Here is a 21,488-nt window from a genome sequence, read left to right as displayed (position 1 = left end):
ATGACTCCATGTCACACCATGCAGCATGACAGAGAGGCCATAAACTGGAGAAGGACATTCCGCAGTGTCCCTTGAGGAGCTATCACATGGGAAGATACACTCCTGGGCTTTGCAAGGAGCTTCTGTATTTCCATGGTCAGATTCAGCACCAGAGTCAGTGGACACCACTTGATGGCATCTCCACAGCAAGATTGCAGGGACAAGTCCTCCTGGGATGAATCAACAAAGAGAGAGGTGGCTGGTAAGGATTTAATCCCTGAATCTGGAATAAAAACTGGCCAGCAAGGCAAGATGGGAAGTCACTAATCTGAGTAAGAGCTATTCTAAAATAACAGCCTGTGAGCCTGCTTTTAACTCTCTAGTACAGGTAACTTACCCAAATACTGGTCTGCATAACTCAAAACTGATTCTTTTTCCAGCCCTGAGGCAATACTGACGTGTCTGGAGGAAAAGCGCGACAGTGCCTTCTCTGATAATGATAAGAGGGAGTCTGGGGGAGCTTTTAATAAAACTCAGTCACGAGCACAAATTGCACCTTTCATACTGGCTTTGGAGACAGAATCATTTTCATCTGGGGACAGGTGCTTTTGGGGCTATCTTTATTTAAACAGATCTGTCTATTTCCCTGAGATGGCAGATTGCAATTATGGCACAGCATGCTGGTCAGAATAGGCAGGGCTGGGTGTCCAAATTTCCATCCTCCAGCCCAGTCGGGAAAGGAGGTGTCTCCCCGGACAGAAGCAGCTGTTGGAAAGTGCAAAGCCATGGCAGGAATGAGGCAACACACAGCAGCGAGACTAATGAGTCTGCTGCTTGACTCTTGGCTTATTTAAATTCATTTTGGACCTGGGGAACTTTTTCTGCATTTTTTCTAATGTTCCTGTGTGGTTGAAGGACATTTGTGCTGAAGGTAATTGGGTGGATTTAAAGCCCAATGCTTGCCTGTTTGAGGTGCTCAGGAAGGAATTTTTCCCCAAACAAAGCAAATTGTCTCTGGGTCAGATCCTCAGCTGCTGCAAAGTGACAGACATCCTGTGACCTCTGCTAAGGATTGGACATAGTGTGCTTTAAAATGCTATGTTTGTCTCCCCGTTGTTATTAATTTGTTAAAGGCTGAAATCTTCAAAGGGAGCCAAAGGAACATAGGAGCCCAGATCTTATTGAAATGCAGCCAGGCTTATATGAATTCCTCCAGGGTACTTAATTCCCGTAGTGCTCTTGGAACAATCCTGGCCTTCAGGCTGGTGATGTGATCAGCACTGTAACACACAAACAAACAAGACTATTCAATCTGTGCCTTCTGCACCGTGCTCCTTATGGAGGTGGTGGCTGAGCCCAAGGAGGTTGACAGATTAAAATGAAGGGGTCCAAACAAGTCCTTTTCAGAGGTTTAGAAATACCTAATCTTCAGCCAACCCGGTGGAACTCATGACTAGGAAAAGGCTTCATGGGATCCATCATGGTATGGTAGAAGTTTCACTCTTGCCTCAATGCAGGGTTATTGCAGCCTTCTTCTCCAAGGCAAGAGACAGGGTAAATCAGCCCAGCCAGATTGGTTGTGGGTTACTTCAACTGAGAGGTTCACAGCTCAAAGAGACTGCCCATGTAGGAGTCACCAATGATTTTCCAGCTTCCCTCTATTTGGGAGTAAATCTGTAAAGAACATTACACTAGCAGATTTTGTTTCTATTTGGGAGTAAATCTGTAAAGAACATTATACTAGCAGGATTTGCTTGAGGTGTGACCGAGGTCAGCAGCTTGGGACTCAAGCAGAGCTTCTTAAGAGCATGATAGAACCCCTGTGATGAGGGGTGGTCGGAGGGATACCTTTCCAGCGGCAAACAAAGAGCTGGAGATGAGGTCCAAAGTGACATTCATGAGGTCACGCAGAGTTTGTGCAGCAGAGGCCAGCCTTGAACCCCACTGCCTTCCAAAACAGGCTGGCATTCAACATGCATCCTGCTGTCTTTCTCGTTAAGTGATTACCCTGTTTTTAAAACCAAAGAGGATTGATTTGCTGAAGTGTCCCTTTGCATGTTCAGCTTTCAGCTTGCAGCTGCTGCTCTAACTGCGATACAGAAATTTCTCCTGAGACAGGAAAGAATGTCAGCTTAGGTTAAAAAAAAATTTAAAAAAGAAAATGATCCTGCAAACTTAAGCAAAGAAATTAGCATGATTCTGGAGCTTAGCAACAAGAATCACTCCCAAAACATTTCAGTAATAATAGTTTTAGTCTAGTTTCAAGGGACAAGCTCTGTCCTGGCGTTGACTTCGTGCTACTCTGGGATTAAAGAACCAAACTGGATTTGCTATATGTCATTTCCTTCAGGTACAAGAAGTGTAAGGTGGGAATTTATGTTCAGGTTGGGCTGTGACCTCATCTGCTCTTCCCAGCAAAGCAAGGGGGTGACTAGATCAGCTTTGGGGAGGATACCAGAAGGGAAATTTAATTAATAAGGTTTTAAAAACAGGAAGTTTCACCTTCAGAAAAATTTTCCTAGTTTTGACATTTGTTCTTCTCTTGAGCGAAGCCAGGAACAGCAATACATTGAAAAAAATTTGGATCAAACAAGAGAAAAAGTTGTCTTCAAGGTGGTAAAATTTAGCTCAGGCAATGATCAGGAATGCCAGATACCCTTTGAGCTCCTGTCCAGGCAAAAAGAGAAGCACATAAGGCAGAGCTGGAGCCACCAGGACCAAGAACTAATACTTCCGTGAGGAACTGGCAGACCTAGAGATGAGTGCCAGTGCAAAATGAGAAGGCTTGTTTTGTTTATTCTCCATTGAAATTCTGTTAAAATCAATTTTCTTGTCAATTTTTCTTACTTCTGAATCATTGTGATTCCCAATGAGATGTAAAAGCTGCTTTTGGCCATTTGGGGTCACCGAACATATAAGAACTGTGCAGTTTTAAAGCATTACAATTTGAAAATGCACACAGTCAATTTTTTTGGCATTCTAATTTCACTAAAGTGGTCCAATATCATGAACAACCCACACAGAATAAATATCATAATGTTTGCAATACCACACAAGAAACATGGGGAAACTGACCAAGTTTGCAATGCTCCCAGCCCACTTCCACTTGGATAAATCAGAGGAAAGAAGCCTTTGCTCTTTTGACTTTGTACTTGTTTTTTTTGTGAAAAACTCCTTCACAAGGGAGTAAAATTCACAAGTGCAAAATTCTCTCTCTAAAAATATCTGTGATTATATTCAACTACAGATTAAATCTACAGCTTTGGGGTCCTCATTCCCACTTTGCATACTTCCAGCTATACTCATTTTGCTAAGTGAAAAAGGAAAGCAACACAAATCAGCTTCTCCCACTAAACTACTGTTCCGTGAAATTCATTCTCAGGTCTCTCAACCCAGAAGCCAATAGATCCACAAAGGCTTCCGATTTTGGCTCAATATATCTCCAACAGAGCAAGTAAAGTTCCAGCTTCAAGTTACAGATGTGGCTTGGGTCAGAGAAGCAAAAGAAGCCACATGGGAAAGCACTAAGCCCCTGCAGAATGGTTGGACTTCCCTTCGGTCCTGGTAACACTGCTGCAGACTCTATCACTCTGATAGAGAAAGTCACTCTATCTTTCAGAAATCAACACTACTGAGAAGGTTGGGAAAGACGCAGTGGAGATTTTTTTGTTCACAACAGATTTTTGTATTCATCTCCCAAAAGGTCACATGTTCATTTGGGCTGGAAGAGACTTCAGGACTTTTCCAGTCCAAACTCCTGCTCAAACCAGGTTCAACTACAAGATCAGACCAGGTTAGTCAGGGCTTTGTCCAGTCTGGTCTGGAAAACCTCCAAGGATGGAGACTGTTTTGGTGTCTCAGCCTTTCAAGTCCTGGAAGATGATTTTTTTGCTCTACCTTCACAGGTATATTGGATGTGAAGGTGTGATTTTAAGGAATCTGTCCTAGGGAATGGGTAGTTATTATGTGCCACCTGTGAAAAAATGCAGAAATCCTCAAATGACCAGACTCAGGTTATAGGTCCATACAGTAACATAATGCTGCATTTCTGCCCTCATGTGTCTGGCTGTAAAAGTCTCAGCTGTTACAAAAGAAAATGTTGGCTTTACCTAAGTCCACTGTGAAAGAAAACCAAACCCAAAACCTTGGATCATGGACATGGAGGAACTGTCCTACAGTTTAGCCCATTACCCTACTGCTAAGAGCAGCCACAGCAGAAGCTGTGAGAAGAATATAAACAGGAAAACACACATGAGACTACCTCATAATACTCCCCCAACCCACAGTAATTCATGACTCTGTGCAATTAATAAACCTCACTGGATTTCTCACTGTGAGTTCACCCAATTGACTTTCCAAAGGCTATGAGTTTTGAGTGCGCACCACATACTGCAGCAAGGACCACCACTGCTAACAATGCATGTGAAGAAACACCTGCTTTTCTTCCTTTTGATCCTGCCTTCTGATGCTTCCCTTTTATGTCCTGGCATCCCTGAAGCAGTGTCCTGCTGGGTGGGCACCCAGGGTTGGATCCTGGCTCACACTGTGAATAGTGCCTGGAGCCAGAGAAGTGCTGCTATTTCCTGCTCCAAAGCAAGTGGGGACAGTGGAGGGTGTATCACTAATGACCTGTGTCTTTAGCCAACTGCCAACTGCAGCTGCACTCCAGAACCAGCAGAAACTATATTCGGGTGGTAGTGAGTTCCTCCAATGCTGCCATTTTTATAATCTAAGGGATTACCCCAGGGATGAGAGTAAGGGCTTAGGTTGCACGAAAGCCGTTTACTCATCTGGGTCTCAGCTGCTTCATTTATAAGCTGGGACTAGCCTTGCTTCAAAGAAGCCAGGGGACATAATTTGGCTTCTATAACACCTTTATCCTCAGGTGTATAACCCTTGTTTTATAGAAATTATGTAACTGGGTGAAACTCCCCACCGGGAAAGAAAAAATTCTGCTAGCAAATGAAACACTTCTCCAAGTCCTCTGTAGGTGTAAATGAACATCCGAGCTGTGGTTTAAAGCTCATAGAGTAAGAAGCTCCTTCTGCCATCTGATGGTGAACGGAGGGAAGGAGTCACAGCACTACGTTGTCTCAGTGTTTAGCCAGAAATACTTAGGACCAGACCTTACAGACAGGGGATTGCTTTTTGCCCCCCAACTATTGGCAAGGACTGAGAAACACGGCCACAGGGAAAGCTTCAGTTTCTGATGTCCATCCTGAACCTCCTCCAGTGATGCTTGCAGTACTCACCAGAATAGAAGCCAAACTGAGAATACTTCATGGGGTGCAAGCTGAAACACTTGGAAAAAGGTGTGAGGCTGTGTTTGGACATGTGGGAGGCAGGTGTGGGAGTGACCCTTTGAAGGTCTTCTGCATGCCTAGAAGTTTCTCAGGGATATTCTTCTTTCAATGAGAGGACAATGAGTAGCTACTTGTATTGTAGGGATGTTTCCATCTAAGCAGGCCATAAACTGAAGTGACCCATAGCAACAGGAAACAACTAACATTTCAGGGGAAGGGAGGCTTTGGAATTGACTCGGGAACAGCATTACTGGTGCAACCTTCCTTCGTGCCCTTGGAGACTGTTTCTTCCCACATCAATTGCCCCACATGTTCCATCTGTCCCAAACACAGAGCTAATGGTCTCTCTCCTCTGTCCTTTAGACTCCCTACATGCACCCAGTCTCTTCACTCCCTGCAAAAGCCAGTCCTTCCAAACATGGTGGTGCATTCTTTTGCTGGCATGCTGTGACCTTGTATTTTGAGAGTCCAAATTCCTGCAGTCCTGCAAGGTCCCAGGGGGCTTGACAAGGCAGCGAGGTCTCTGTCACTGTAGTTAGAGGGTGACTAGTGATCGTGTAAGTCCCAAGTCTGCAGAGGGAAAGGTAAATCATGTCTCATGTCAGTGGTGTTGACTTGATGGAGGTCTGGGAGGGAAACAAAACCCAGCCTGCGCCAGAATGGTAGTCTTTCAAACTGATAACAAGGGCTTGATTTTACAGAGGGTGACATTCCTCACATTTTTCCTTGTGATTAATGCTTTCCTTGTATGTCCTTGCCACACCATGAGCTCCTTGGTTGCATGGTAACCCTTTGTGTGCTGCAGAACACATCCAGCAAACAGCTGCCCAGAAAGCCTGGGAAGACATTCAGCATGGAAGCAGAGAAACATAGACAAGGATCATCCTCCTTTGAAGTCTGCTGTGATTTAGGGTCATTCTGCATAGTGCACACCCCCACGGAGGCCTTGAAAAGAGAAGGCAACTGCATTATCACTGCTTGATTCCCCAATGCAAACTCAGGTTGATTTCCAAAGCTGCGACATGAAGTAAGACGGTATGAAGAGGGCAGCATCCCTTACTCATGTATGAGATATAAGTGTATGGGAGGAGCAAGGGAGATTTTGGATTCCCAAGGTATTTTGTAGGTCTGAAACAAAAGCAGTAAACTTCAAATCAAGATTGTGATGGAGAGGACTATTCCATGTTTTACTTGCTGATCAGTGAAACAACTGGAGCTGGTATCACTGGAGCAGAGATGTTAGCAAAGTAGGGGGTTGGTATGGTTACTAGTTCTCCTTATGTGTCTTCTTTATGTTCACAGAGTGTGGTGGCAGCAGCAGCATTACTCATCTGGGACCTGAGTCTTTCATGGATGTCAGACCTTCCCAAGTAATGAGGTATGATCTGGTCTTTCCAGGGGAGGGAACAAATCCTGAGAGTGTGTCATCATAGAATTGAAGAGATGGGAAATCTACGGACAGTGTTTTCCACTGTGTGTCTGGTGGGTTTTATTCAGGTCCCTGCGTCCAGATGCAGTGTGAGCAGTTGCATTCAGAAGACTGCACCTCTCTTTCAAATCACTTTTAGTCCCCCTGTCTGGGTGCTGAACAGGACTCTCGGCATTTCCAACAGATTCACTTTCATTGGTTCTCAGCTCAGCTCATTTCTTCCCCTTGCCTTTCCATCCTCTTGGGCTTTCAGGGCACATTCCCTCCTCCACAGTGAGCTTACAGCAGTGGCTTCAGTCCTGTTGTTCCCTGCAAAGCTGCATGAAAAGGAAGCCAAGAAACCAATGGTAATTGTAACAGTAATTAAAAGCCAAGTGTGAATACTCAGTCAAGGGTCAGCTTGGGTGAAGTCCCAGGCACAGTAGCAGAGTGGCTGTTTCAGGAGTGGGAACGTGCCTCATGCCTGATCTCTCAGCACTGCAGAGCTAATTGCCTCTGGAGCAGAGCTGAGCTGGGAGGCCTGCCCATCTTTCAAGCCCTGAGCCAGGCTCTTCACCTGGAGCCATAGAGTAGCAACAGCTTGTCCACATCTTGAACCCAGAGGCTGCATGGCACCATGGCAGGAGCTCAGGGACCAAAAGGCAGCCAAAACTTCCTTTCTGAGATGTTTCTGATCTTGGGAAGCTGTGTTGGGAACTGTGACAAGATGGGTGGATGATTCAGGATGAGGTCAGTCTGCAGAGGATGTACCTTATTTCTGTTGGGATGTATGTGATGGGCACAGCTACACAGCACAGCTTTGTAGAATCTGGGCCTGATCCTTCTATTCCAGAGTTTCCTGGAATCCTGGAATCATGAGTAGCTTCACTTGTCATAGAGGTATCACATAGGGTTTTTGGAAGATTGCAAGGCCTGATGGTTCCTTTTAGACTTTTTTCCTTAAGACTATTTTATTAGTCTGATTAGTATATATTTTATCAGTGCTGTCACCTGGAGGTCATTTCCAGGGTCCCAACTATTCTGGAGTTTGGTGCTTGATTCGCCCTGAATAGTGGGCTCAGCTCCTCCTTTCTTTCCTTCAAGCCCCTTCATTTTACTACCAGAACTTTTCAAAATGTCTGAATCCACCCTTGTGAAACTGGTGTGAGAACAGAACATGGTGCAGTGGTATTTAACTGCCTTTTTAGCTATTCTCCCTCCTGATGTTATACACCAATTGTGTCTTCTCTTTGAACTCTCCCAGAGATGCTCTCCCTCCCTTCCTCCTCTGGAGTGGTGTTTACTCCACTCTCCCTAAATAGCAGATCCAAGCTGTCGAGTCACCAGTTAATCAAATGGCCTTCTGAGTAGCTTGACAATTTGGCAACAATACATTTGAATAGATGGTTTGAAAAATATTTCTGCAGGAAACCTTCTTCCCTTCCATCCCACTGTGGCAGCATTGTCCATGTGCCTCTGTAGACTATTGCATGGCAACAAAAATGTCTCTCTTTTCTCTTATTTAGATGATCAAAGATTTACCAAAAATGTTCATTTTCTAAGAGGCCACAGGAAAAGTGTTTCAATAACATGGAATTACAGTAACTTGGTAAGAAAATTTTACATTGCTTGAGGCCACTGATGAGATCAGTCTCACCTGAAGCAGACGTTCAGAGAAATATTTTCTTCAATTGCTCCTACTGGGTCATGGGGAAGAGCTGTGGTCCTAATTTCTTGAGGTAATTGCAGCTCTTGGGGCTCCCTTGGAAGAGGCAGAGGCTTTGTCTGCATTTCTTGGCCAGTTTTGAATGAGGTGATCACATTTTGCCTCCCGGGAAAGACGGTGCTTCCAATAACTTCAGAGCACCTGTCCCCAAGTCAACATCTGTGCATTTATGTTATGACACGATATAAAAAATGCACATTGCCAAGTTTTCATATAACTTCCACACAAGAAAGCAAGATGTAGTTTCTATTAAAGAAAGTGCAAGAGTATGTGGTTTAGTAATAAAATCTCTGAGTTTGGCTGTGGTGGATAGCTACACGCAAACCACTTGGGAAAGTGCCTGTCCAGAAATGCACCCAAATAGTGTCAAAGATTTCAGTATCCTGAAGGGAAACAAGGTGATTTTATGAACCAAGATGAGTTGGATCCAACTAGCAAAGTCAAAGCAGCCACCATTAGAAAGTCAGGTTTTCCCTGCATTTGTTCAAGTTGTTTCCTATTAGTCAAGCAGGAAAGAGCAATATCTTAGATGCCACCTTGATGGCTAATACAGTGTTATCCAAGTCATTTTGGGATATAAAATGCTGGATAGAGGCAATGCCATAGGTGATTGTAAATCTGCATAATTGGTACTTAACCAATAATAGTGGAATCAGTTACAGCCATAATTAAGAGTGTGAAATTTCAGTGTCTATTACATTGGTGTAATAAGGACTGATCCTCTCTCGGTTTCAATTGGAGTAACTCTGCCACCAGCCACCGCCAATCTGCACAAAGTCTCTTAGCTTCTTGGATGGTGGTAGCAACACTACAGTAGTGAGACACCAACTTGCCACCAGGTGAGGATCAGGCCTTCTTCTGTGTGCTCTTAGTCAGGCACTCTAGAGCTCAGAAAACCCATACAGGAGCAAAGAAAACATCTCTAGTTCCCATACTCCTGAGCCTCTTCCAGGAAAATACCAAGCAGTAGACGATAACAGCTCTTTGGGCTGACCTGGGCAGGGCTGGCCTGTGATTGAGATATAGGTCTCTGGGGACGGCGACAGTTGAAGTCTTTCCAATTAACACTTTGGATTGGAGTCAAGAGCTGTCAGAATTTTAATTTACTAACCTGTGTCCCTCTCCCTATATATCCATGTGACAGCTCATTCGTTTAGGGTTGATAGAGTGCGTGGTTGGCCTCTAACTGTTCTCCCATCCATCTTCTGCCCCAATTTGCTTCCTCAAGAACATTTTCCAAAGGGGAATTTCCATGGCTTATGGATTCCCAGGTCAATTTATGCCAAATAGTTATTCCTGCTGAAAAACAAAAGCTCAAGTCTCTCTGAGTCCTTTTTATTCCCTGAGGTGGGTATGTTGGTTGATGTTCATCACTGTAGAGAGGAGACAATGTTTTTCTGAACTGTGTGTTGAGCCAGCTGGTTGGACACCAGCAAAATATGGGAGATCTCTTGATCCTCTTTGTCCAAGGCCAAAATAAGGGTTAAAAATACTGCATCCTGGTTATAGCATTCTCTGAGAGGGCCTGACACTTTGGCCCAGAGGATAGTCTTCCTTGGAATAGAGGTGTATTACATGTTCACCATCCATGTGCTTTGTGTAGGATAGGCTCTCACCTGTGTTTCATCAGCCAGCATCTTCCCCCAGAATCAACACTGCATCACTGTTGGGATGAACATGGACAACCTTCCCCCCTTCCTTTTTTTTTTTTTTTGAGCGTGTATTAAATGTCACCAACTCTTGAGTCTGACACATGCAGTAAACATAATCCAAGGTTCAATACACCTAAGTACAAATATCCCCAGTAACTTCCTGAGATCCTTTGGCAACTGCAGGTGACCAGCCAAAACTGGAAAACCGATAGCAGATACCATAGAAATCCTTCTCTTTGCTCTGACATTTCCTTCCATATACAATGCACGCTACATCTTCATGAAACCTCATGATTTCCTATCCAGAGCTGCCTCTGAACCTTTATCTTTAGAGTGCAGCAAATTTCTCAAAGATATTAGGCAAGAATATAGCTGAAAGTGTCTTATATCTAGAAAGGACCATTACCATCGTTCTTAAAGCACCCATAATCCAGATGACCAGGCATGATTTGACCTAGTGTTCATCTCAGAAACTCTGGTTCTGCTTGAACCTTCCCTAATATTAAACACCCTCAGTCTACATCCCCACTATTGAGACAGTCATCTACAGTGGGGTTTCTCTGACCAAGTAGACAGGTCTGATATGTAGAAGTCTCCACTGGAGCTAGTTCCCTGGGGTCCCTTTGTAGCCAATGGGGTGAAACAGGATACAAGCCATCCGGTCTATTTTAGAAAATTACTTAGGAGATGACGAAACATTCCTAGAAATACCCTCCCTTGAATCGAAAAGGAGGGTGGGCAGCTAATTCAGATGGAGATGTGTACACTGGTTTAAAGTCTTAGAGATTTAAAGTTTAAAGGCTTCAAATGTTGTGAACCTAAATCACCATAATTACAGCGTAAATAGGAAGGAATCATTATGCTGCTCGTGAAATAAAGAACAAGAATAAAAATACAGAGCCAAGACCACATGTTCTGCTATTCAGAAGCTTCATAGGTCAGCTTCCCAGCTGGTGGGAACCTGCTACATCTTTTTACTTCCGTACTCCTTGACCAATGAACCTGAGTACCAAAAGGAAGCTGGGTGGAGGTAGAACAAGAGCAATATGTGAGGATTAGTTTGAAGATCAGTGTAAGATCCCCTAGTTTCTCAGTGTTGGTGAGATTTCAAGGGCACAAAGACACCTGTGCTTCAATGGAGACTGGTGGGAAGCAAATCTCTCATGGTCCTTTGAATCTTTCGCATTCAGCTGTATTACAATAAAAATTACTGTAAACTGAGAGCTGGGAGGGGGAGCAGAGACCAGAAAGCAGTGAGCAAGATCAGTCTTGTTAGTTGTTAGACTGACAAGAATAATGGAAAGGAGGAGGAGAGGGCACAAGAGAATGCAAAAGCATTAGGCAGAAATTCTATGAAGCTCATGCAACCTAAAATAAAATGTGACTTGCACGCAGTGCCGTTTAACCTCACGCCCCTGTGACTAATGAATTTTCAATGCTGGGGGATAGAGAAAAAACAAAACACAACAACAACCACAACAACAAAAAAAGCTGTAGCGACACACAATTAGCTGCCAAGCAGCAAAAGGATGCTGTTTTCCCCAGTCTACTTTGCGAAGCTTTTTCAGCAGTGTATCTTAGGGGGCATCAGTGGGAGACGGACAGGCTCAGTGCAGGACTTTAATTCTCAGGCATTGTCTGACTGATAAAGATTTTAATTGGAGTGTTTATGTTTCCAATCCTCCAGCAACACAGATCTGTTCTGATAATGTGTTTTAACAGACGAGAGGTAACATTTGGAAGATAAATGCGGTGTCAGCTGCCCACTGGGTTACACAAACATTATGGCCCACTGAGGATTCCTTGTCCATTGCATTTTCAGGGCTTTTAATGAATTTTCTAGGCATCCAGCTCTGGGTTTATGGAGCTTTGCCTCTTCCTCCTGGTTTTTGACACCAGATAAGATTATCACTTCATGTAAACCAAGCCACTTTCCTTGACTGGCTTAGGTGGGTTATCAAGTAGGATCCCAAACAGCAGTTACACTGAAGACAGGACACACTAGAGCTGCTGTTCTTATTACAGCCTGAGTCCAGTAGATAGCAGCGCCAACAAAGGAATCATTATGCTGCTCGTGAAATAAAGAACAAGAATAAAAATACAGAGCCAAGACCACATGTTCTGCTATTCAGAAGCTTCATAGGTCAGCTTCCCAGCTGGTGGGAACCTGCTACATCTTTTTACTTCCGTACTCCTTGACCAATGAACCTGAGTACCAAAAGGAAGCTGGGTGGAGGTAGAACAAGAGCAATATGTGAGGATTAGTTTGAAGATCAGTGTAAGATCCCCTAGTTTCTCAGTGTTGGTGAGATTTCAAGGGCACAAAGACACCTGTGCTTCAATGGAGACTGGTGGGAAGCAAATCTCTCATGGTCCTTTGAATCTTTCGCATTCAGCTGTATTACAATAAAAATTACTGTAAACTGAGAGCTGGGAGGGGGAGCAGAGACCAGAAAGCAGTGAGCAAGATCAGTCTTGTTAGTTGTTAGACTGACAAGAATAATGGAAAGGAGGAGGAGAGGGCACAAGAGAATGCAAAAGCATTAGGCAGAAATTCTATGAAGCTCATGCAACCTAAAATAAAATGTGACTTGCACGCAGTGCCGTTTAACCTCACGCCCCTGTGACTAATGAATTTTCAATGCTGGGGGATAGAGAAAAAACAAAACACAACAACAACCACAACAACAAAAAAAGCTGTAGCGACACACAATTAGCTGCCAAGCAGCAAAAGGATGCTGTTTTCCCCAGTCTACTTTGCGAAGCTTTTTCAGCAGTGTATCTTAGGGGGCATCAGTGGGAGACGGACAGGCTCAGTGCAGGACTTTAATTCTCAGGCATTGTCTGACTGATAAAGATTTTAATTGGAGTGTTTATGTTTCCAATCCTCCAGCAACACAGATCTGTTCTGATAATGTGTTTTAACAGACGAGAGGTAACATTTGGAAGATAAATGCGGTGTCAGCTGCCCACTGGGTTACACAAACATTATGGCCCACTGAGGATTCCTTGTCCATTGCATTTTCAGGGCTTTTAATGAATTTTCTAGGCATCCAGCTCTGGGTTTATGGAGCTTTGCCTCTTCCTCCTGGTTTTTGACACCAGATAAGATTATCACTTCATGTAAACCAAGCCACTTTCCTTGACTGGCTTAGGTGGGTTATCAAGTAGGATCCCAAACAGCAGTTACACTGAAGACAGGACACACTAGAGCTGCTGTTCTTATTACAGCCTGAGTCCAGTAGATAGCAGCGCCAACAAGGTAAGGGTCTAGGAAGAGAAGCAGCCTTTTGTTCTCAGCTACAGGAGACAGACCATATTATAAAGGGGAAGGTGTCATCCTCTGCTTACTCTAATAGCCTGTGTGGCCACCAGTATCTCTGAAGCAAAGGAGGGCAGGTGGAAGAAATTCATGGTTGCACTTCCAATGCCCAGTGGTGAGATCAAGTGTCGGTTCCTAGCCAACACTAGTTCTTGTTTGAGGATAAGATTGCCTGGGCAGTGACGTGTAGTTGTGCTAAACACAGTCCTGGAGCACCCAGCAGTGCTAATTCAGGGAAAGCTGCAGGCACTATGCCTTAGCAAGGGGCAGATGTGTCATTCCTTCCCTGGTAAGTGCAGGCAGTGCCCCACACCAGTGACTTGATTAGCATGAGAAAGTTGGTCTGACATGAATTTATTTATTTTAAGTGAATGTGGGACACGTTCCAAAGTGCCACATTGACAGCCTGGGAAAGCATGGTCCTGCATTTACCCTCAAAAGAGGGACAGGAGAGGAAATAACCATATAGGCTCAATGATGTTCTCTGCCCACTGTCTTTAATGAAGAGCTACGAGTAAGGAAGATGCACCTCCAGGCAGAAGAATACTATGCCCCACCTCTTAAAGTCAATTTGCAGCTGCTTCATAGCAGCTTGATAGGATATCTGCTCTCCAGACTGAAATAATTTCGGACAAGTAAGAAGCTCCTTTGGGTCTTTACAGATGAATTTCAACAGCAGCCTAACAACAAACAGTGCTGGAGCCCTCCAGTTTGTTCTCCCGCAAGTCCACATTCATCTAAAAAAACAAGAAAACCAAAAGGAATATTTTCCCTTCAGACGTGATAGGGAGTGATTTTTTTCCCCCAAGATTTCTGGTCTGTTCGGTTGTTTCCTGACAGTTTACCAGAGCTGTCAGGCTCATTTGAGCTTCGGAACATGGAAACATGAAATATTTAGAATTGGCACTGGCTTTATTTTCAGAGTTCCAAAGGCAGTCCAAAAGGAAAAAAAAAAAAAAAAAGACTCTGAATGGTCTTTGAATAAGCAGTGAGCAGAGCTTTTAATTGATCACAGTTCATTTAAAGTGAGAGCTGAGCAAAGCTGGTGCTGTTGCAGGCCCAGGACTAACAAAGATACACTTCCTCACGCCCTTGGAAATATCAGCATTACTGGCAAGATCCTCTGCTCCTGGAAAATTCTTCCTCCTAGAAGTATACTTCAACCCAAAATCCCTTAAAACGGACTGTGCCGGGGTATGGCACACAAGTGTGTGCTCATGGGGTAGATGCCATGTATCAGAAAACAGCGTCTTCTTGATCTCTTCGTGGCTGTACCTAATGAATGTGGTGCCCTCTCTCTTTGGTACAATTATAGAGAGACAAGTGTAAGGAGCAGGAAAACCAGCAGAGTAATGTCCACATTGCAACAACAGGAAGATTTACTTTAACCCAGACAATTATCTAATTTAAACTGGGCTGGCTTAAAAGGGATGCTAAAAAGAGGATTTTCACAAAGAAACAAAGAGGCTCTGATTTACAAACTACCCTTGAAGCAATCCTTGGGAGAATTCACTGTCCTCTTCTTCCTCACTGTTGGTCTAAGAGCAGGAGTGGCCGGCAATGTCCCTCCACTTGCATCTGGCAGTTGGTCTGCTCCCACATCTGGACACAGCAGTGTGCTTGGTTCTGATGTGTTCTGCAGTCCTCTCACTGCCTCAAGGTTTTGCTCAGGAAAGATTTTTATGTCATTTCTCCCCTCTTTTCCTTCCTTCCTTAGATAGAAAGGGAGCGATGTCTTCTCCCTCTCATTTTGGGGGGCAATCAGCAAATCATGACTGCCCTCACCATTGCTGGATGATCAGCAAACTCCAAAGGAAGAAAGCAGAAATTAAAAGTTTTTGACTGGCTTGGACCAAATATTGCGTAGAGTCCAGTGAGTCATTTTTCAAAAAGAATTAATACAATTAAAAATGGAGGGTTGGGGGCAGTGTGTTATTTGTGAATATGGGTTGAGTGTAGCTGATGGCTTCCAGTGAAAATAAAAGTATGGGAATGATGGAAGGGAAATGTCAAAATGTTTCTTTTCAACCTGTCTTATGTTTCACATCAGAAACACCAGAGCAATTTCAAAGCAAAGCCTTTCAGCTTCCATTTGTCATTTCAAAGTGCAATTTCTTTCAGAGTGGACCTGATTATTTTTAATAACTTAGAAATGTAGCAAAAACTTTAATTAGGTGGTCAAGGGAAATATTTTGGGTCGACCTGAAATGATTGTTTTCTTGGTTTTTTTCATTTGTCTGAAAAGGAGGAGGGTAACAGTTGGGCTTGACTTACATCAGTTGTTTTTTATTGATTTTCCAGTAAAACCAGGGACCTGAAAAAGAATGATTCCCAAGCTCTGAACCTTGCTCTAAACCATGCTGTATCTCTTGGTAGCGTGGGTGGAGTACCTTCTCCTTATTATAAATAGTCTGTGCTTATAGACAGTAATTGAAAATAGAAATTTGAGAGAAAAGCAAAGAAGAAAAGCTTTCTGAACTTCTCGCCATGCTTCCTGCATGTTGGCAGTCCTTTACTCTGCTGGGGTTTGTGCTGGAAGCAGATCAGTTCTTAGAAGATGGGCAGGGCTGGAGACAGCATTAGGGCAAGGTGCTGGCCGTGGAAAGGATAAGGAAATGAGCAGGGGGCCTTTAATAAGTGGGACACGATGTCACTGCCAGCTTGTTCTCTTCCCACAGCAGAAGAAGCATCAGAGGAGGAAAGAGCTCAGCTCACATTAGCTCCCTGAGGAGACCACCTCTGCCCATAGCACTTCATCTGATCCCATTCTCCTGTTTTTCTCTCCTAGGAAGGGGGCAGTGAGCACAGAAAAGGAACAGAATTTGCTCCCTTGGGGTGTCTTTGTGCTAACACAGTGCCCAGTGCCTCCCAGAACTTGCAGTCTCTATTTAAATATGCTCACAAGAGCATTCTGGCTTGTCTCTGCTTCCTACTGAGACCGGCAGTATGATCTGCAGGGCCTGACCTAGAATCTGGTGGGCAGACAAGATCCAAAAATTACTACCAAAAAAAGCAGCCCAAATGTCTGAATTCTGGTCTCATGTCAATTGTGAATGTGGGTCATCTTCCTTACAGATTTCCTGTGATTTCCAGTGCCTCCATGTTGTCCACTCCAGACCATAGCAGCCAGATATACCCACAACCATTTTCTTAAAGAACTGGGGTGATTTCTGACTGTTTCTAGGTCTTTCCTTCACTCTTCCTCCCTATTCTCCTCCCAATAACTACTGAATCCATTTATCAGTTTCAACTAGTTTAAAAGCAGAGGGGAAGTTCTCAGAGCTAACAAAGTTTGGGAAAAGCAGCAAGGTAGGGGAGAGAAACCCACAAGCTCAGAAGGGACAGGCAAAACATGGGCTCCTGTATTAGAAAACAGGGAAGCTACAGCAGACAGGAAATCTTAAATATATTTAAAAGGTAGGAAAAAGAATTAGCCAACCATGAGAAAGAGACTGGACAATGCCCATGGACAAAGGTCCTGGTCTTCACAGTTGTAAACAAAGAGAGAAAGTGTGTTTTGTTCTCAAACATGGGGACTTATTTGCAGAGGGATATGGTTGACTAAGGAAAGGTGTTCACATCTCATGACCTTGAGCCTCTGTGCTTTCTTTCCTGCTCATGCAGTTCAACACCACAACTCAGCCTAGTTTTCAGACACTTAGGACATGTTTTAGGATCCTCCCCAACGTGCAAGGCTGTATTGGCTTTTCTGGTCCTGGACTTTGTTTCATCCTTGCTCAGTATGTCGCAGTACAGGACAGACTCCAGTGCTGAGCTACACAGGACCTCACTTAGTCTATTGTCAAGCCAAGGAGCCTGAGGATGTCTGAGATCTCCTCCTGACACCGGACGTGATTTTTTGTGATAGTTTTCTAGAGGTGGACCGGGTCCAAAGCAGGATCTGTCATGCTGCTATTGAGAGACAATGGTGTAAATGCTTCCCCCAACGCATGAATGGGGAGCTTGTGGGTCTCAGCAGCGGCAGTGGGAAGATGGAAAGAGAAATGTCCAACCACCTCAATGCAGATCTCCTCTGTAAACCTCCCTTGAAGACTCAGACATATGTTGGGGTTGTTAGCACTGAAATTCAAACAATCTGGGATTTCCTTTCCCAACAAATCTGTATTCTCCTGAGAGAGGACTCTGTTCTGTGTCCTGTCAATTCAGTGTTGAATCTATGCTCAACACCTCTCCCTCTCTACATACACCATGTGTGTATAAAAAGAAGAAAGACAGAAAAGGAAAAAAAAACCCACCAAAACCTCAAAAAATCCCCAGCAAGCCAAGAAATACCGTTAAGCAAACAGTTGCTTCTGCAGCCCCAGAGGGAAAGTGCAGCAAAAGAGCATCTTTGGAGGCAAAAGACCAGCTAAACTGGCAGAAATTCTTTGCTCTGAGGCTGTGAGCTGCAAAGTTTCCCACCTTTGCTCTCAGCCTGCATCACAAAGAAAAGCTTGCAAACTAATCAACCCATACTTTATGCTGCTTCTACAGACCACTTTGGGGAAATTGCTCTTCTATAATGTCTGTCAGGGGAAAAGAGAAAAAGAAAGACATCTTTTTACATGTGCATTTTATTTTACAGCTTTACAGAGAGGACCAAAATGGACCTGGGGGGAAGGAGTTGGTGCTCACCCCAAGTGGATATTGAGTCCGGTGGAGCTGGGGGATATACATTCATTTATACCAGCTGAGAATCAAGGCCTGGGGTTCTCATTATATAGACAACACTGAATCCTGATTTCTTGTTCCCCAGGAATAAAGGGAGGCAGAGAAAATGTCAGGCATAAAATCCAGATAAATAGGAGGAGAGAATAATCTGGAGTCAACTGGTATTGCTAAAGTTTCAGGACAAGGAACTTGTTTACTGTAGCACATCCTCTTCCTTCAGCACCATCATGGAGTAAAGGAGTTGGCCCTTCTCAGGGTCATGTAACAGGGTGATGTAGCCTGTGGTGGGGCTAAAGCCAGTTTTGCAGAGGTGATGGAGACTGATTCCAACCCCATCCCCCATGAAGCAAGACAAAGAGATCAGCATGGCTGATGGGACTTAGTATGGATGAGGAGCCCCTCCAAGATCTGGAAATTGGATGAGGGTGATGGTGAGGGAAGGTCACAAGAAACCCCACACAGACATCAGTATTTGCAAGAGGGCCTGGCGCTGAGATTCACAGGGCCCCCGTTATCATGTCTGCACCTCTTTGAAGAAACAGAAAGGGCAGCTTTGAGATGAGATGCACCAGAGCTTCTCTGAACTCTCCTCTTGAATCACAGGAACACTTGAATGTGGCGTAGCTGTCTCTTGGCAGAGCTGTGGACTGACCCTGAAAATACAATAGCCCTGAGCTCAATGCTGGCTTCTGGGGTGGAAGAGGACTGGGAAAACTGTGTGTGCCAATAGCACTCTGAAAGTTGCAAGCTCTGGCTTTCTAAGAAAATTTGGGTGGGTTTACCATTTTCTAGATAAATAAGAGTATAAGACAAAGATGTCTTCTTGTATTACCCAGTGTGGTAAAAAAAAATGCAACAAGAAAGCAGAAATTTTAGTGCATCTTCTTAGAGAGCAGCAACATCAGTCGACCATGAGCTATGACCCCATGGGAAACCATGAACTTCGTTCATGGAGCAAAGCTTGGAAAATGCACGTTGACACACAGCTCCAGGCAGAACTTTTAGGAAATGCTGCCCTGGAACATGTGGGAATTGTAAACCATCTCAAAGAAGGGAGTTGTCCTCACCATTAACCCAGGAATTTCCCATTTCAGAGGGAAAACCAAAGCCTATAGAACATATGGTTTAGTCTGGTCAGGCATTATGGGTTTTGTCTGGGAAATGCCTTTCACTTTAAACAGCAGAAGGATCTTTAAGAGTACAAGGGAGGAAAAATAACTCTGCAGATCTCCTGCTGACATCCCTCTCTGCTTCTGTTCAGCTTCCTGGAGTAGGCAGAAAATTATCATAGCTGATGAAACTCTGGGGTAGGAAGCTGTGCTTCTGCGCTGCTATCCTCCAGCCCAGGGAGGAGATGCACTGCAAGGGGATATATTATAATTGTGATTGGGAGAAAAGAATAACCTCAAATGCTTCCTTGGAGGAAAGTCATAATAGTACCTAATTTTAAAAGCTGCAAGAGAAGATGTGGGAGAATACAGCCCTTTAAAAGAATACTTTCCCTCACTATTGGAGTGGTTATTGGAAAGGCTAATTGGAGAGTGAGGTAGCATCCAGGATGCTATGATGCTTAAAAAAAAAAAGGAAAAAAACCACAAAAAACTTCCTGGTTAATGAAATGGAAGATTCCCATCTAATAAACTGGAAAGCACTCTCTGAAGTAGTAATGCAGTGAGTCATCCTGCAGGAGGGGTCATCATCCATGGCAGAAGAATTCAGCCCAACAGTCAGATGGGAAGCCAGTAAAGTAACAATTATCTGGGCATTGGCTTTGCAGAAACTATGAAGTACCAAAAGGAACAATCATGGTGTGTGTGATGCTGTCAGCTACCGAAGTGTGAATGGAAGTAGATATGACATCCATCAATCCTTTGATTCAGAATGGAGTCGTCTGGATGGTAACGATTTAAGAAAAGCAGAGAATGGCAGGATTTCTCCTAGACAGTGATTCAATACATTGGGAAGTGGCATTGCATCTAGGGGGTAGCTGTTAAAATGTTCACAATTACACCATTTTAATAGTGTTTTGAGGGGAATGAAACAATTTTATTTTATTCATTTTTATAATGTGTGGAAAGTGTCGTCTTACTTTGAAAATGCTCACATTTGTCATCGAAGACTGAACTCAGGGAAGGTTTTTGCCAAAACCTCACAAAACACTGGGTTCAGTGAAAGGTTGATTTTTTTATCCTTGAAAGAACAGAAGCTTTTCTGTTTTGATTTTATCTCTGTTTTCAGAAAAGAACAAAACATTTGCCAGCCACACTCACCTTAAAGGCTGGTAAGGTCAAAGTCTTGGAATATCTTCGAAAACTTGGAAGGGGTCTCAAAAGTTTCAGTTCAAACTTGCCTCTGGGCTGTACTTACATCATTTGAAATAATGAATCAATGGATGATAGTAACATCAAGGCCCTGACGAGTCATGAAAAAAAGCTTTGATATTGGTGCCAATTTCTGGGTCTGAATTCTCCAAATTGTGGAGACAGCTGCCAAGGGCAGATCCAAATTCCTCCTAATACAAGACAGGATCTGAGCACTTTGAAATGTAACGCGATTCGAAGCCTGGATCTGAATTCTGCTGTAAACACCTCCTTCCTATCCAGCAATGCCTCAAAAAGAATCAGAGGCACCAGAACATCCAATGAGGACAAACGCAACTGGCAGTAGAATATTTTTTAAATTTTTTTAGTTTTCATTGCTGGTTCACAAAAGGGAGGACAAGACACATGACAAGAGTAGTGTACACAAGAAGCTTTTTTGTTCTGTGATGGTCTTTGCTTTAGCATCTCCCTGCCACTGTCACTAGGACAGTCAAACTGCAATGACTGGAAGGTCAGGGACCTGACCCTAGCAAGCCCTCAGGTGCAGAAAGTGATCCCTTCCAAATCCAAATCCAAATGAGAACTGCTGTTTTGTACCATCCCAAGACTTTGTCAACGAGTAGATTAATCTCTCCCAAGGACAGAGTTGAGATGTGGCTTCAATGCTTCTCACCCTGATGTTGGAGAAATGTGGCCATGGACAATGGTGGAAACAGGAGGACCACCGAGCTTCTAAACTCCATTGCATAAAATGCTTTGTGACAGGCTCGCTTTTCAGCAAGACAGGTTTCAGGCCTCACAGGTTGCAATTGTCCTCTTTAAAGGACCCATTTGGGATTGATATCGTCCAGGGTTTTAGGGATCTTGGGTTCCAGGTTGAGAACCTGCCCATCCAGATACCCATCTCAAGGAGCTCTTGCACAATACATGTAAGAGACCATCACCAGGGAAAAACCTGAGAGCTCTTTGAGCAGCGGCATTGGTGAAGAAACCCAGGAGAAATATTATATTCTTGGAGTCCCTGGAGGTATTTAAAAGACGTGCAGACATGGCGCTTAGGGACATCGTTTTGTGGTGGACTTGGCAGTGTTATGTTTATGGTTGGA

Source organism: Calidris pugnax, unplaced genomic scaffold (genome assembly GCF_001431845.1).
Source record: "Calidris pugnax isolate Ruff unplaced genomic scaffold, ASM143184v1 scaffold14, whole genome shotgun sequence".
Taxonomy (NCBI): Eukaryota; Metazoa; Chordata; class Aves; order Charadriiformes; family Scolopacidae; genus Calidris; species Calidris pugnax.
The sequence above is the reverse complement of the archived record's forward strand: the minus strand, read 5'-3'. Positions refer to the sequence as shown.